Source organism: Amblyomma mixtum, chromosome 3 (assembly GCF_055824585.1).
Source record: "Amblyomma mixtum isolate Tamu chromosome 3, ASM5582458v1, whole genome shotgun sequence".
Classification (NCBI taxonomy): domain Eukaryota; kingdom Metazoa; phylum Arthropoda; class Arachnida; order Ixodida; family Ixodidae; genus Amblyomma; species Amblyomma mixtum.
The window spans coordinates 168,165,311-168,181,948 of record NC_143014.1 but is presented as its reverse complement, the minus strand read 5'-3'; the positions used below and the strand labels follow the sequence as shown (position 1 = coordinate 168,181,948).

The following is a 16,638-nucleotide window of genomic DNA, read 5'->3' as shown; positions in this document are numbered from 1 at the left end:
GCCGGCAGCCCATCTCTCCTCTGCTGTGACGTCATGTTGTCACGTGGTGTCACGTGGTCACGCTAAAGGTCAATGGTAGCTCCACCGCCGCGCTCGACGGGCTGTAGTGTAGCTCTAGTAATATGCTTCACATAAAAACAACCAAATGCCACCGGTGGGAGGGACGGAGTAGTACAGAGTTCCGGATAATGTCCACCACCTGGGTCTCTTTACCATGCACTGACACGCCCAGTACATGGGCGCTGTTGTGATTTAAGGCCCAGCCAGAGGTGACAGGCGAGCCAGGCAGGCGCCATCGGGCTGCGTTGACCAAAGGCGCTGGTTTTCGGAGGAGACGCAAGGAACGCTGGTGTGGGGGCGCCTCTGCATGGAGTCTGCGTCGCCGTGAACAAAAGCAGCTAATCCCCTTTGCCGAAGATTCTGAAAGCGGCGCTTCTACCGAACTGCGTTCTCCCGTGGATCGGAGGAGACAGCGAGCGGCGGCGGCGCCAACTCATCGCCCGCTTGACCCTGAGCAGCCCGAAAAAGCGGGGGTGGACACGGCTGATTTGTCCTTCCCTCCTGAAGAATTCATCGGTGGCCGGCGTACGAACGTATCCTGATTATAGCGTACGACGAAGGTGAAAACAAGATGCCCTGTGCACTGAATGCCTCCGTGTCGCTCTCTCTCTAGAGATCAAAGAAACAGACACCCATCTCAAGACGGCTCGAAACACATGCTCGCCGGTGCCGCTGTATGTCTGCAACAGGTCGCCCTTCAGCAGAGCTGACGGTGGCGTGGTTTGAAAACGGCGGAACGACGCCGCGCGCCCGGACGCGGCATTTCGCAGATGTGACCCAAAGCGTGTAAGGGGGGCTGCTTTTACCCTTATGGCTGAGCGCACCACCGCCCCTGGCGTGCGGCCATCACTCACGGTTCGAGTGAGTGATTTTCCAGGGGGGTGCAGCCGCCCCCCCCCCCCTTGCCCCCCCTCCGGACGCCCATGACTGCTAGTAGTTACCTTCATGCGTCCTTTCGTCGCTCCTAGACAAGCACTTCACCTCACTACTGCCACAAGTGTCTCTGCACACTCGCGTGGGCGGCGAGACGCGACGCAAGGACGCGAGCCCGGCATGAGCGTAGTTGAGCAGGCGGGAAAAAATGTCAGCGTGGATTGACCGCTACACAGGTGACTACATGCAATTCTTAGCCGTGCTTGTGAATATGAATTCGGTGAAGTGTACCTGTATCATCCAACAGCTAGGTCGAATCGGATGCGGTAAATCCAGTGGAAGTGCACTCAGAGGAAGAATTTGCGTTCAGATTCTGCACCGGTGCGGCTCGGTCACATATGGGCATTCGGCGGCAAGAGTGAGTGAAATCCGCCGCCGCCGAAATGTTGCCTCGTTCACATCTCCTGGCTACCACGCCGCCGTTTGTGGCGAACAGAGATATGCTTAGAAAAGAGCATAAATCGACGCTATGTACCATAAGCGTATGCATGCTTACATACGCTAAACGCAGTTATTTTGCGGGACGTTATGACATTTCCCAAATTCCCACTTTTAGTTCAGCGTATGCAAACAGCGACGCAATGGCATGACAAATGTGGCTATTCCCTCTGCATCTAGTGGGCAAGTATTCCACCCAGCTCAGCCTAGTGGCGCCATCTGGTAGTTAGGACGGAAACCATTTCTGTCGACAAACCGACTGTCCTCTTAAGCCTAAAAGCGGAAGAATTGTCAATCGAAATAAAAAAATTAGGCAAATTTATCACTCATACTTTCCTTAGAGGCAAGATGAGACAAAGCGAAAGACCGATGCCCCATTTATGGCCAGAGAACGCACTAAAAAACGCGGTAACAACGACGAATTCAGACCGAATCGAGGGGTACAGCTTCGAAGGACGCCGCCACGGGAATGCAACTTCTTACTCGGCGTCCTATTGGCCGATGTGAATCGGCGCAATTTTTCCGGCGGCATAAATCAGTCCTGTACCAATCGGCGCACCTGTATATTAGCAATCAATTAAAAATTTGTGCGACTTTATTGAATAAGGGCGCTCGCGTAAAGCTTGTGAAGGAACCCTCAAACCCAGACGCGCAGCATGCGTTCCTTACTTGAGGCGAGGAGAGCTTTCAGAGTAACCCAAGCAACCGCAGATATCCGTCGGACGTACGAGCTAGATCCGAACGTCCTTTGCCGAGATCGGACGCCCATCGGACGTACGAACACAATCCGATTTCGGATATCCGTATTCGTACGTACGCCGGACGTACGGACAGTGTCCACTTTTGTATATCTGCATGAGAGACGAGGTGTACGTCCGAAGGATGTAAGGCTGAGTTTTTTCCCAGGTCATGAGTATGGACGTTTTTTATTTCACAGAAAATTCGCGTCTTTCGTGTATGTAAACTGTTTTATTTGCATCAGTTGGAGGGTTTGACATGAAGATGTTTGCAAATTGGTGCGATTCCACTCGTTCCTGCAGTGCAGAGCCACCAACGGGCTAAATTTATCTAAGAGGAGAAGCAGGTGTTGCAGAATTTTGCAAGAACTCAATGACTAGTTTTATATTTATAAAACTTCTCCAAATTAGTGGAGTTGTGCGACATGTCTACCGTTTTGCTAGCTAAACTTGCCATTGAAACCATTCGTATCAAAACTCCCGTGCATTCTGCTATCATCATCATCATAGATGTCAGTTCGCGGTCAGTCCAATCCAATCCATCAGTACGGCTCCGTAGCGCTGTTGTTGATTTGTCGCGTAGTTTTGTTGCGCAGAGCTTTATAGCTCTGTTATTATAATGTGCGGCTTTGTTCGGTCTGTGGACGAAAGTATGTAACTTAAGCAATTCGAAAGATACGGGAAGCGCCTGAAGCTCTTCTGGAACACCGGAATCCCGTACTGCGTTCACCTTGGTTTAAAGAAGGCTTAGTGCACATGTGATTGCCTACGAAGGTATGTATCCAGTACACTTCTTGGAACTTTGCTTCTAGGACAATGCAGCATGCTCATATAACATTAGTTCACAGGACAGTGGGAGCAGTATGCGCGAGGAGATGGCTTCCACAAGTGTGTGCTGTTCTCACACTTTCGGGAGCCTACATCACACAGCTGTGGGAGCCCTCAACTCGCGCGGCTAATTCCCACTCCTCTTCAAAGTTGCGGACGGAGTATTTTCGCATCTTGTTAATTTTTAAGGCATCGCTAGGTTCACTGTGCCTATATAAAGAGTGGCAACGCGCGAAAAGCAGACCATAGGAAGCACGTGTAGTTCGCAGTGGTTCGCAACGGAAGCTTTGCGGCTTTCTGTGCACAGTCGCGTACAGTGCTGCGCAGGTTAATTAGTGCCCTAAGGCCCATGAGAATAAATAAAGAACAGATACATTGTCAAATATGGTGGGAAAAGTGAGAGCTGTTATGGCCTTATACTTATTGAGGTGTTTGTTAAAGTCTGTTTGTTATACTTGCAGCATTAAACACTTCTATTAATTGGTTCCAATGTTTTTACTTGGGCTGCTGCATTGTGGCATTTGTTTCACATGACTGATGTTTGCCGCGTTCTTTTTATTTCAGAAATCCTGTGAGTGGGAAGATTACGGATGTGTGTCCCAAGCTTGCCACATTTGAAGAGTCACATTTAAGAAATTTTCCGAATATAACCCATTGCTCTGCTGATGTATCATCAACCACAATAAAATATGCGTGCTATGCATCAAATTGTTTTTGGTTTTATTGCATCGCGCGGAGTGAAAAAAGCACGCATGCACCATATATGCGAATGTTCGAGAAAGATCCGCCAGTGGACGTACTCAACTGGACGTCCGTCGGCGGGCGAACCGTATACCTTTGGCCACCTTTCGGACGGCCGACGGACGTCTACCGGCTGTTTGCGGATGTTCAGCGGACGTACGGAACATCCGAAACAGACCTCTGTCGGCCGTCCGAAGGATATCGGTGGTTGCTTGGGAAGCTGGCTTTCTGCATCAAACATTCGCGGAAAGAAGGCCTCACGTAAGGTTAGGAAGACTTCGAATGAAAGGAAGCTTTCAAACTTATGTAGATATCAGATAACTATCGGTCAAGGGCATTTAAATATGACGGGAATGACAAGTAAACAAAATGTAAGTCACTCGCAGCAGCAAAGAGAGCTATATCATCTGTATACACATATGTAGTCGCGTAAGGAAAGGTCGGAATAGAACCGAGTAAGAGGTTGAAAAGTATGGGGGAGAGAACTGCACCTTGGGGCGCACCTCTAGATTGACGAAATTTGTAGATATCCCGCGTTGACAGCAATAAAATTCCCTGTTGGCCAAGAATGCTGACACCCATGCCACAAAATAACTGCAAAAAAGTGGCTGTTTGGGCTTGTTGGCCAGTGATCATGGTTAAAGAATGCAGCGCGAAAATACAAGGGCAAACGAAGAAGTGGACAGGACTGGCGCTGACTACCAACAAATTTATTCAAAGAAACGAGCAGCTTTTATAATGCCATCCAAGACCCACGTGACCAGATAAAGCAGCAGGCGTGGGAAATCTATCTAACACTGATACACATCATTGCACACAACATGTAAGAAACAGCACATCGAGGCGACGCACCGTCACCCCGGTACCTAAAAACTGCATGACTAAATGACCAGGAACAGCCAAAATAAACGAGGAACAAAACAATGAATTATCGTCTATTGCTGTCCACTCATCGTGAGGCAATTGGCAGAAACAAAGAACAAAAGCTGTTGTTCTTGTTCTTTTGTTCTTTGTTTCTGCCAATTGCCTCACGATGAGTGGACAGCAATAGACGATAATTCATTGTTTTGTTCCTCGTTTATTTTGGCTCTTCCTGGTCATTTAGTCATGCAGTTTTTAGGTACCAGGGTGACGGTGCGTCGCCTCGATGTGCTGTTTCTTCCATGTTGTGCGCAATGATGTGTATCAGTGTTAGATATATTTCCCACGTCTGCTGCTTATCTGGTCACGTGGGTCTTGGATGGCATTATAAAAGCTGCTCGTTTCTTTGAATAAATGTGTTGGTAGTCAGCGCCAGTCCTGTCCACTTCTTCGTTTGTCCTTGTCTTTTCGCGCTGCATTCTTTAACCATAACTTTGCAAGCCCAGTGTTATACGTGGGTCCGCGCTCCAGGTTGTGTCAGATTACATGGATTACACACGTGCGACCATAACACTTGATAGTGTTGCCAATGCATAAGCAACAGGTTTGCCGTGGTGTAGCAGCACTGCTCCCAGGCCATTCGAGCTGGCATCGACAGACAAGGTCACATTCTGAGTTATGTCAAAAAAACGTAAGAACTGGAGTCTGTGTGATTGCCTGCTTTACCTTCTCAAAGCACTCCTGTGGGTTGGCGTTCCATAGCCAAGGTGTGCTTTTGTGAAGTAGCTGCCTGAGTTGATGAGTCCGTTCAGCTAGCTGTGGAGCGAACTTTGTTAGAAAGTTAGCCACGCCAAGAAAACGTTGAATCTCATGTCGGCTGGTTGGCTGAGGATGATGGCTTCCAGCTTGGTTGTATGTGCTCCGACTCCATCTGCAGAAAGCAGATGACCCAGGTTGTTGACATCAGGCACTGACAACTTCAGCTTGTCTTTGTTGAACCGCAGGTTAGCCTGACGAGCCTTCTACAGTACTTGCCGTAACTGTGTGCAGTGTTCAGAGATGGAGCGCGAAGCAGTCAAGATGTCATCGAAGTATGGGTTGATGTTTTCTTCTGAAACACTTGATCCATCGCCTGCTGAAACATCTCGGTGGGACAACTTAAGCCGAGTGGCATCACGAGAAACCGGTAACGGCCAAAGGGTGTAGTGAATGTACACAGCCGAGAGCTGGCATAATCGAGCCTCATGTGGTGAAAAGCATGTGAGGCGTCTAGCAGGGTGAACACTGAGGAGCCATGCAACTTTGAGAGGAGAGTTTCAAATGTTGGCATCTGGTAGTGTGGGTGCTTGATTGCCTCGTTGAGCTTTCGTGGGTCAAGGCACATCCTAAGAGAGCCATCCTTCTTGGTCACGATAACCACTGGGCTAACCCAATCTGCGGGTTCAGTGACTTTCACGATCACACATTCTTCCTCCAGGCACTTTAATTCTTGCTTGACTTTGTCCTCTATGGCCGATGGGATTTTGCGTTCTGCAGAAATAAATTGCTGTGCATTTTCATTTAGAGTTATTGTGAACTCTCCAGGGAGACGTCCTATTCCCTGAAACACGTCCCTGTACTCTTCAATAATGCTCTCTGGTGAGTTATTTCTTGCTGGCATGCCATCAGCTGGTCTGCAGTCCAACTGGCTGACTCGCTGAATTAGCTTCAGCCTTCGACAGGCATCTAGCCCTAAGACAGGAGCAGCTGGAAAACCAATTACAATGTTGCCGACGTACCTGACGAGCTGCACTGGAGAAAGCATTCTCCCCCCATTGGCAGTGGTTCACCTGTCTAGGTGCTGATACAGGCACTGGTATCACTGCGAGTGGTGGCTTGGGCCACTTCTGCAGGTCATCTACAGAGATGAGGTTGACATCTGAACCAGTATCCAGCTTGAACGAGACGTCATGCCCATTCACTGCAATCGTTTCGAGCCATGAAGATGAGTGGTGAACGGCACGAACGGTCAGCACATCTAATGAGAGAGGCTTATCTTGAAGCGTATCGTCATACAATGCTCTCACAACTCGTGACTGGCTCGGGTGCAGTTGGCGTGGGTGCAGTGGCTGTCGACACAATGCGGCATAATGGTTGGGTTTACCGCAGTTGTGGAACTGCTGGCCAAATGCTGGGCAGTGCCGTGGCTGGTGATGCTGGCCGCACCTTGAGCACTCTGTGAGTTAGCATGATGTTGCGCGGCAGCTGGCGGTGGAATGGTGCCCCCCCCCCCCCCCTCCGCTTGTTTGGCTACTTCCTGTGCGAATTCTTCGAAAGTGTGACCTGCTGTCTGGACCAGACTGTGGAACACGTACGAGGCATACGTCGTGTTAAGGTACTGTGCAAATTGCTTGTCTAGGCACTCCACGACTAGTCTTCGATTTTCCGCTTCGCTGACGGGAATGCAAGGGTCTGGTACTTCTGCAAGAGCTCCGGCCCTCCGACGTGTAGCAGCAGCGCGAGCCACGTCTCGTCACCTTCATGGGGTATCTTGTTGCCACCTCGAAGATGCCAAACTTTTGCTTCTCAGGGTGGATGTTTGGGCGAGTTGGTTGCTCATGATGAAAAACTGTAGCGCTCGAGACGAGGACACAACGAAGACGACAACACATGCGCTAACTTTCAACTGATCTTTATTTAATGCACAAACAGTTTTTAAATACTGCGCAAGCATCAAAATATCTTCCCACGAGCCTATCACACCGCAAGTCACTTTTCACCTTTTGTACAAGCCATAAAAAAAATCATCTCCTTCTTTGATAAATATACAGATGGGATGCTTACACACTTATCTTCTAAGTTTTTTATTCGTTTTGCTTCAACAATCTCCCGTGTTAGCTGTTTCCTGCTTCTGTTAATAACCTGGCATTCATCGAACTTCGGCATGCATGCATCTGGGTTGCATTCCTCACAGTGTTCTGAAAGATTACCTTTTTTATTTTCTATATTCCTATTGTGCTCCCGTAGCCTCTCGTTTAGGCACCTCCCGGTTTGGCCTACGTATACCTTACCACATGACAGTGGCAAGGAATAGACGACACCTTCTGCGCAGTCAACAAATTTCTTGGTGTGGTTCTTTGTACAACCTTTATGTTTCACAGAGTACGGATTTGTCATCTTACATAGTTTTGCCAGTTTATCTGGGGCCGAAAACACTACCTGAACGCCTACTCGTTGACCTATCTTTTTTAGATTATGGGAAATCCTGTGCATGTACGGAATTACCGCTGTTTTTCTCAGGCAGAGTTTGACATTTAGATTTATTCTTACGAATCATCCCCTCAGCCACTGACACCAAAATGGCGTTAGGATACCCAGCCTCTTGTAACCGTTTTACCTGTTCCTGAAAACTACTGTTCACCTGGTGCCCACACGACTTCTCCAGAGCCTTTTTGAAGCACGTGTTGACAATGCCTCTTTTTATCAACTTAGAGTGCGCCGAATTGTAATCAAGCAAGGATTTGTTGGCACGAGGGGCATAGCTCCAGCAAGTGTGTTCTTGACTACATACGAGTTTGATATCAAGGAAGCGAATTTCTTTGTTTTCAGGATATTCACAGGTCAGCTGAAGTGGGTCGAGGCATTCATTAAAAACTTCTGTTACATCAGATGATACTTTGTTTAGGTCATCAGAGCTACTGTCGATGAGGATGAGAAAATCGTCCACATATCTGAAAACTCTGGTCACTTTGGAACCAATTAGGCAATCATTGATGATTCTGTCAACACTTGCTAGGTACAAGTTGCTCAAAACCGGTGCTAGGCACGAGCCAATACAAACCCCCTGTTTTTGCAAGTAGGGTTTGCCCTGCCAGCTGATAAAGGTGGACTGGAGATAAAAAGCTAAAAGGCCTAAAAAATTCTGTACAGACACTCCTGTAGCGTTCTGGAAAACTATTACTCCTAAATCGTCTATGCTATCTTCGACGCACTTAAGCAAGCCTGCGTGGGGTAGTGAATAGTAAAGATCCTTAATATCGATTGAGAAGGCTTGAAAGCCCGTGTCAGGTTGTGTGTTAAGGAAGCCTATTACTTCTTCCGAATTCTTTATAAGGTACGGATCCTTGATTGTTAACAGGTTTAGTTTCTCTTGTAAAAATAAGGCGATTGACTTGTGCCAAGTGTCATTTTCTGAAATGATTACCCTTAGAGGGACGTCCGGTTTGTGCGTTTTCGCACTGAAAAAGATCTCGAGGTGATTTCGCTTGCTGCTTTCTATCGCTTTCACTACCCCATCAAGACTTAGCTTCTTACACAACTTTTTTGCTTGAGTTTTGAGCCTAGACAGTGACTGGTTTGCCTGAGAGTTAAAGAGCTTAGAAATGGCCTCGTTAGCTTTGTCACTGAACATAGATTTCGGAAAAACGGCCGCCCAGCCGCAGTTTTCCTTGGGAAAGATTGCTGGTTACTTATTGGATCATTCTCTGTGTGTTGTGCCGGCGGATAAGGAAGGCGGGTTTGCCGTTTTTCCGAAATCTATGTTCAGTGACAAAGCTAACGAGGCCATTTCTAAGCTCTTTAACTGTCAGGCAAACCAGTCACTGTCTAGGCTCAAAACTCAAGCAAAAAAGTTGTGTAAGAAGCTAAGCCTTGATGGGGTAGTGAAAGCGATAGAAAGCAGCAAGCGAAATCACCTCGAGGTCTTTTTCAGTGCGAAAACGCACAAACCGGACGTCCCTCTAAGGGTAATCATTTCAGAAAATGACACTTGGCACAAGTCAATCGCCTTATTTTTACAAGAGAAACTAAACCTGTTAACAATCAAGGATCCGTACCTTATAAAGAATTCGGAAGAAGTAATAGGCTTCCTTAACACACAACCTGACAAGGGCTTTCAAGCCTTCTCAATCAATATTAAGGATCTTTACTATTCACTACCCCACGCAGGCTTGCTTAAGTGCGTCGAAGATAGCATAGACGATTTAGGAGTAATAGTTTTCCAGAACGCTACAGGAGTGTCTGTACAGAATTTTTTAGGCCTTTTAGCTTTTTATCTCCAGTCCACCTTTATCAGCTGGCAGGGCAAACCCTACCTGCAAAAACAGGGGGTTTGTATTGGCTCGTGCCTAGCACCGGTTTTGAGCAACTTGTACCTAGCAAATGTTGACAGAATCATCAATGATTGCCTAATTGGTTCCAAATTGACCAGAGTTTTCAGATATGTGGACGATTTTCTCATCCTCATCGACAGTAGCTCTGATGACCTAAACAAAGTATCATCTGATGTAACAGAAGTTTTTAATGAATGCCTCGACCCACTTCAGCTGACCTGTGAATATCCTGAAAACAAAGAAATTCGCTTCCTTGATATCAAACTCGTATGTAGTCAAGAACACACTTGCTGGAGCTATGCCCCTCGTGCCAACAAATCCTTGCTTGATTACAATTCGGCGCACTCTAAGTTGATAAAAAGAGGCATTGTCAACACGTGCTTCAAAAAGGCTCTGGAGAAGTCGTGTGGGCACCAGGTGAACAGTAGTTTTCAGGAACAGGTAAAACGGTTACAAGAGGCTGGGTATCCTAACGCCATTTTGGTGTCAGTGGCTGAGGGGATGATTCGTAAGAATAAATCTAAATGTCAAACTCTGCCTGAGAAAAACAGCGGTAATTCCGTACATGCACAGGATTTCCCATAATCTAAAAAAGATAGGTCAACGAGTAAGCGTTCAGGTAGTGTTTTCGGCCCCAGATAAACTGGCAAAACTATGTAAGATGACAAATCCGTACTCTGTGAAACATAAAGGTTGTACAAAGAACCACACCAAGAAATTTGTTGACTGCGCAGAAGGTGTCGTGTATTCCTTGCCACTGTCATGTGGTAAGGTGTACGTAGGCCAAACCGGGAGGTGCCTAAACGAGAGGCTACGGGAGCACAATAGGAATATAGAAAATAAAAAAGGTAATCTTTCAGAACACTGTGAGGAATGCAACCCAGATGCATGCATGCCGAAGTTCGATGAATGCCAGGTTATTAACAGAAGCAGGAAACAGCTAACACGGGAGATTGTTGAAGCAAAACGAATAAAAAACTTAGAAGATAAGTGTGTAAGCATCCCATCTGTATATTTATCAAAGAAGGAGATGATTTTTCTTGATGGCTTGTACAAAAGGTGAAAAGTGACTTGCGGTGTGATAGGCTCGTGGGAAGATATTTTGATGCTTGCGCAGTATTTAAAAACTGTTTGTGCATTAAATAAAGATCAGTTGAAAGTTAGCGCATGTGTTGTCGTCTTCGTTGTGTCCTCGTCTCGAGCGCTACAGTTTTTCATTTTGCTTCTCCTCTGTGGGTTAGAGCTCGACGAGAACGGCGGAAGCGGTGGCAGGAATGATGCCATGGTACATAAATATGGTTACCGTTTCGCCGGCGAAGTCACTTCTGACACCATGTTATACGTGGGTCCGCGGTACGCGCTCCGCGTCGCGTCAGATTACATGGATTGAACACGTGCGACCACGATGCACTTCAGTCGGACATAATGCTGCCTTTATTAACAGAAGAACGCCTTAGAGCCAGGATGGGTACTAACACAACTTTTGAGACACATAGAGGGCGCTAGCTCCTGCTGTATATAACACCCAGGGCCTGTAGTCTGTGCATCGGAGGCCTGTGTTCTACACTGTGTGGGATATAGGCTCCCAAAGCATCGCCGGGTGGCGCTGCTGAGCCTGATGTGCAGCGCCATCTATGGGAGAAAAGTAAAAACTGGGGCGCTGCTCGCTGCTCGCGCTGCTTTCACCACGCTTCTTTGCACGCGCGCTTCCTTGCACGTGCGCGCGCCCGCGCTGTCGCGATGTGTCGCCTGCATGAGCCACAATAAGATCGTTCAGACTGACGCGCAGTACTGCAATGCAAACTTAATTAAAGGGGGGAAACTTATTAGTCGCGTCTACTGTGTGGAGCAGACGGTCGACGATGAGGAGGCCCATTTGACTGTAAAATGCGTTTCTCGAGTGAGTATTAACGTCGTACTGTATGACATGTAACTAGAGGTAAGTCCACGGTATAATTATATGCTCGAAATATGCGAAGTACTATCAGCTGTGAGAAATAAAGCGAGACACTTGTTGATCGTAGTTGTCAGTTGTTGCATGCGATGCGCAGGGCGATCCACTTACGTGCGAGTCGAAAGGACATGCGACCAGGCAACAGTTCGTCAACATTCTACTCCACCTTGGGGGAACCCCCTAAACATTTGACCACCATTGTTCACACTTGCAAGTGCGACCTGCGGGTCGCCTTCTTGCTTGAAACGAAAACTCTCCGGAATAACATTGCTTGCGCGCTTTCGAGAATTTCGTCTGCTTTGACCGCGTCTCCTGCACTCGCGCTCGGTGCGATTCTCAATGCACTACGGTGACCAGGAGGATGTCGTGACGGTATTGATGTGCACCGCAGTCGTATAAGCGTCATGATGACAGCGATAGCGGCGCGCTTTTTAGGGCCGGCCTGCCGACCTGTTTGCCTGCCGCCGCCGTCAGAAAAATACGCTAATATTGTTTGTTCGCGTTCATACCAAACCCTGGAGTAGATAAACGTCAAAAATGAATCATTTTTGAGGATCGTTGGCCAATACCGAGCTGCTGGTAGAAGTGATAACTGCGATACAAGCATATTTCTTTTCCAAAGCCGCTTTGCTGATGCCCAGTGCTGCTCGCCTGTTGTCACCTGGCTCCGCAGTTAAAGGCATCACGGAAATCGGTCACGTCTTTGTTTTATTATGTGACGGTGAACATAGTAAAACGGTGACGCGTGTAGCACCTTTATTACAGCGCTGGCCAGTTCCGAAGTGCCCTCAGCTACAGCATCGGTGCGAAATGATTAGGCTTAGCGACGACTACGGCAGCGAGGGAGCAGCGCAGCTCGTCGCCCGGCGTGGCCGCGGGCGACGTCGTTGCCGAAAGCTCTACTGTCCGCGGACGGCGTCATTGCCAAAAGCTCCACTGTCTCGCCGATTAGTTCAGCGGCTTGTGACTCCCAGTCGCAAGGCTGGAAAATCGAGCAGCGAGCGACTTGCCTGCGCGTCGTCTGTCACTTTTTTCGTGCATGGTAGGGACAGACTCACTGGCTCTCCGAAGAGCGCGGCCGCATACTCGCGTGTTCGCGGTAAGAGTGTATCACCGTGTACATACGCTTTGGTTTTTACATTACGGCCTTCGTACTACCTCATTTTTGCTTCGCCGAGACCGCGTCTGTCAGCGCGAAGATTGCGCCTCGCGCGACTCTCCCGTCGCACGTGCACACAAAGCTAGCAGGGCGTCTGCTACGGCGCCGCCCCGAGTTTCCGCTGCTCGCCGCTGCGGCGCTGGCGTCGCGCTCCCAAACTTGAGCTTGGGTTCCCTATACAGATATCCCTCGCCGCCCCGCGCTGAGTCACGCGACGAAGCGCCCGCCGCCGGGCATGGGGAGAGGGGGGCACGCGGCCACTCTCCTCACCCTCAGCTCGGACGTGACGTCACGCCTACGCTCTGGCGTCTTAGGAACGGGGTGAACGACCCCTCTTGGTTGCAACCGGTTGCTCAAGGGGGTGCAATGTCGTAGGGGTTTAAGGAGAGCGCACGCGGGAACAAAGGCTGTCTAGTCTCTCCTCTCGCCGCGGTGACTGCCCGATTGCCCCGCCGACCCCGTCTCCTGCCCGCGCCCTCCCGGATTATCCAACGCCAGTCGACGACGACTTGGTAAGCTGCTGAACCATCTATTATCGGATAGAACATTCTTCCGCAGTGTGCTTTGCCTTGCGCTAGGTAAATAAACTGTTTCCTAGCGTACTCTGTTCGAACGACTGTCGACGCGCTAACAAAGGATGGCAGCTGATAGGCCTGACTTCCAGTCTTTGTTCATGCTGTCAGAGCTAGCGACACAGAGCCAGGGCTCCCTACTTGACTTGCCTTTGGAAGGCGTAAATCTTGAGTGTTCCACGCGGAATAGCCGAGTTGCATTCCCGGGCGCGTCGGCAGGACTTAGGCCTGGTACGGAGGGCACCACATCGGGCACCTCGCCGCTCCGTGGTGCGAACAATAGGGCACCTACGCCTCATTGTTCGACGCCATCAGCGGCTGCGCCCAACTCCGGGGGCGTTAGTCCGCAGTCATCCGAGGTGCTCTTGCAGAACGCGATGCTAGTTATGCAGAGCTTAGCGGGTATGTTGCAAAACAATTTGCAAGCCCCGGCCCAGGCACCCCGTCTTAGGATAGACGTACCTACCTACACGGGGTACCATGACAGAACAGGGGCTAATGAGTACCTCGACCGTCTGCTGCATTATCAGCAAGCGACAGGAATTGCAGACGCCGAACTGCTCGCGCGTGTTGTGCCTGTCTCTTTGACGGAGCAAGCGGCCCGCTGGTACCGACTAACCGGCAACCGAGCGAGGACAATGGAGGAGTTTAGCGCAAGCTTCCGCGACGAATTCCTCCCCGCAAACTACGAGTGGCGTTTGAGGAGAGAGCTGGAACTCCGCACCCAGCACCCTGACGAGTCTTTGTTAGAGTACGTCCGAGCGATGGACGAACTGTATCGCCTCGCTGACCCTCGCGCCACAAACATGGAGAAAGTTGAGCGTGTCACACGACAAGCGCACCCGACTTTCGCGGCCTACCTGAGAGGAGGCAGGTTTAGAGACCTGGACGAGCTAGCAGCTGAGGCGAAGCGCATTCAGGGAGACATCCTCTCTGCGCGAGCGTATCGGCCGCCGCCACCTGCATCGCAGTCACTTCAGCCGCGCTGCGCGTGGAATGGCAGCTCAGCGCGTAGTCCGTCTAGAGCTGAAGCGACAGCACAGTTTGCTGACGAGCGTGTCCCGAGGGGTCGGGAATTGTCCCACCGCGCTTTGGACCCCTTCAGCTACGCGCTGCGAACAGCACACGCTGCCGCAGAGCGGAACACCTGTAGCCGAGGTCGCGAGGCCGACACGCGGCCGCACGAGCGGCCCCCACTGTCCGCACCGCGAGATCGAGATCGAAACGACCGACCGGAACGTGGCGACCAGCGCCTAGCCCGTCGGAGCCCGAGCAACCGCTGCTACAGGTGTGACCAAACGGGGCACTTCGCCCGCGACTGTGGCCGCCTCCCCGCCCGTGACCAAACACGGTCGGGAAACGGCTACAGCCGCCGGTGATCGACCTTCGATCCCGCGCGGCTTACACAGAGAACCCCGGTTTATTAGCGCCTTTGGCATGTCGCGTAGGAAGTTCTGTTGACTTGCCAGCGCCGTTCATCGAGCTAACGACAGCTCGAAAGAAATTCACCGCGTTACTCGATACAGGGGCAAGCGCTTCTTTATTCGGTGACGAGGTGCTAGACCATCTCCGCCAGAACAAAATCCGGTTGAGAGAGTGCGATACCACTTTTCGCCTCGCGAGCGGCACAGCGCAATCAAGCGGTGCAGCTAGGATAGTGGTTCGCTGGGAAAGACGCGTGCGGCGACAACGCCTCGTTCATCTTCCCTGTTTATCCGTTCCTGTAATTCTTGGGCGAGACTTCCTAGCCAAGACAGGCATTGTGATAGACATAGCCAGCGGAGGCTATCGAGAACGCACCACCGGCGCCTTGAAGCTTTTTGCAAAAGCGCCCGCGGCCTCGCAGTCAATTACGGCTCCGAACGCGGAGCTAGCGGGGAGTGACCGTGGAAAATCACCCCCGCCGGCCCGGAAACAAGCATGCGGGCGGACAGTCGCCGCTGAGAGAGGGCCCACAGAGAATGGTGTCGCGGTAGAAAGCTGTTCTACCGTGCCAGTGAGGGCAATGCACCCTTTGTTGTCGGAGGTGAACAGCGTATCGGAGAGGGAGAAGGCACGCTTGTCATCTCTCCTCTACGAATTCAACGCGACATTCACGGACCGGCCTGGCCTCACTACACTAGTAAGGCACAGAATAGACACGGGTGATGCATTGCCTTGGAAGTGCAATCCTAGACCAATTAGCTTGGCTAAGAGAAAAGCACTAGACGGCGCCTTAGACGAACTTATCGATACTGGCGTTGTTGAAAGGTCTAATAGCCCTTGGGGCTTCCCGGTAGTCTTAGTCCCAAAGAAAGATGATACATATCGGCTTTGCGTGGACTACCGCAGACTGAATGAGGTTACGAGAAAGGATGCGTACCCTCTACCAACCATTTCTTCCCTAGTGTCCAACCTAGGTGGGGCGAAGTACTTTACTACGCTCGATGCTGGCCGCGGATACTTTCAGGTTGAAATGGATGAGCGTGATAAGGAGAAGACTGCTTTCACTTGTCACAGAGGTCTTTTCCAATTCAAGAGAATGTCTTTTGGCTTGGTAGGAGCACCCGCTACTTATCAGCGCCTAATGGACCGTGTTCTGGGAGATGCGAAGTGGCACCACGCGCTCGCATACCTAGACGACATCGTGGTGTACTCTAAAACGTTCGAGGAACACCTGCGCCACTTGAGGGACATCCTAGAGAGGCTGAGGTCCGCGGGAATCACTTTGAACCCGAAGAAGGCGCAGATCGCCGTGACCCGAATAACACTGTTGGGGTTCACGATCGACAAAGGCCGCATTCTGCCGTGCGAGGATAAACTCGAGGCTTTGCTTAAGTTTCCGTCGCCGTCAGATCTAGCTGGTCTCAGACGCTTCCTGGGAATGGCGAACTTTTATCGCCAGTTCATCCCAGATTGCGCAGCGCTGCAGGCACCTTTGACAAAGCTTTTGAAGAAGGGAGAGCGCTGGAGTTGGGGTCCCGAGCAAGAGGCTGCACTGCGCAACCTCGTTAAGGTGCTCGCGGACACGGCTGAGTTGCAGCTACCCGACCTAAACAGGGAGTTTGTGATTCAAACCGACGCAAGCGACCTGGGCTTAGGAGCAGTGTTGCTTCAGGAGCATGAAGGCGTCCTCCGACCGGTAGCGTTCGCGAGCCGTTCACTGACGCCGGCAGAGAGGAACTACTCGGTGACAGAGAAGGAATGTCTCGCGATAGTTTTTGCTCTGCGGAAGTTCGACTACTACGTCGACGGGGTGGCATTTGTGGTCGAGACGGATCACATG

The 16,638-nt window shown here is 50.3% G+C and overlaps 1 long non-coding RNA gene across 1 annotated transcript; it reads left to right on the top strand.

Annotated features, from left to right (window-relative positions):
* Positions 1 to 2,733: 2,733 nt before the first annotated feature.
* On the top strand, positions 2,734 to 3,707 carry LOC149352637 (uncharacterized). Its single transcript, XR_016289544.1, has 2 exons — positions 2,734 to 2,942; positions 3,561 to 3,707. It is a non-coding gene; the product is annotated as an uncharacterized LOC149352637 (long non-coding RNA).
* Positions 3,708 to 16,638: the final 12,931 nt, after the last annotated feature.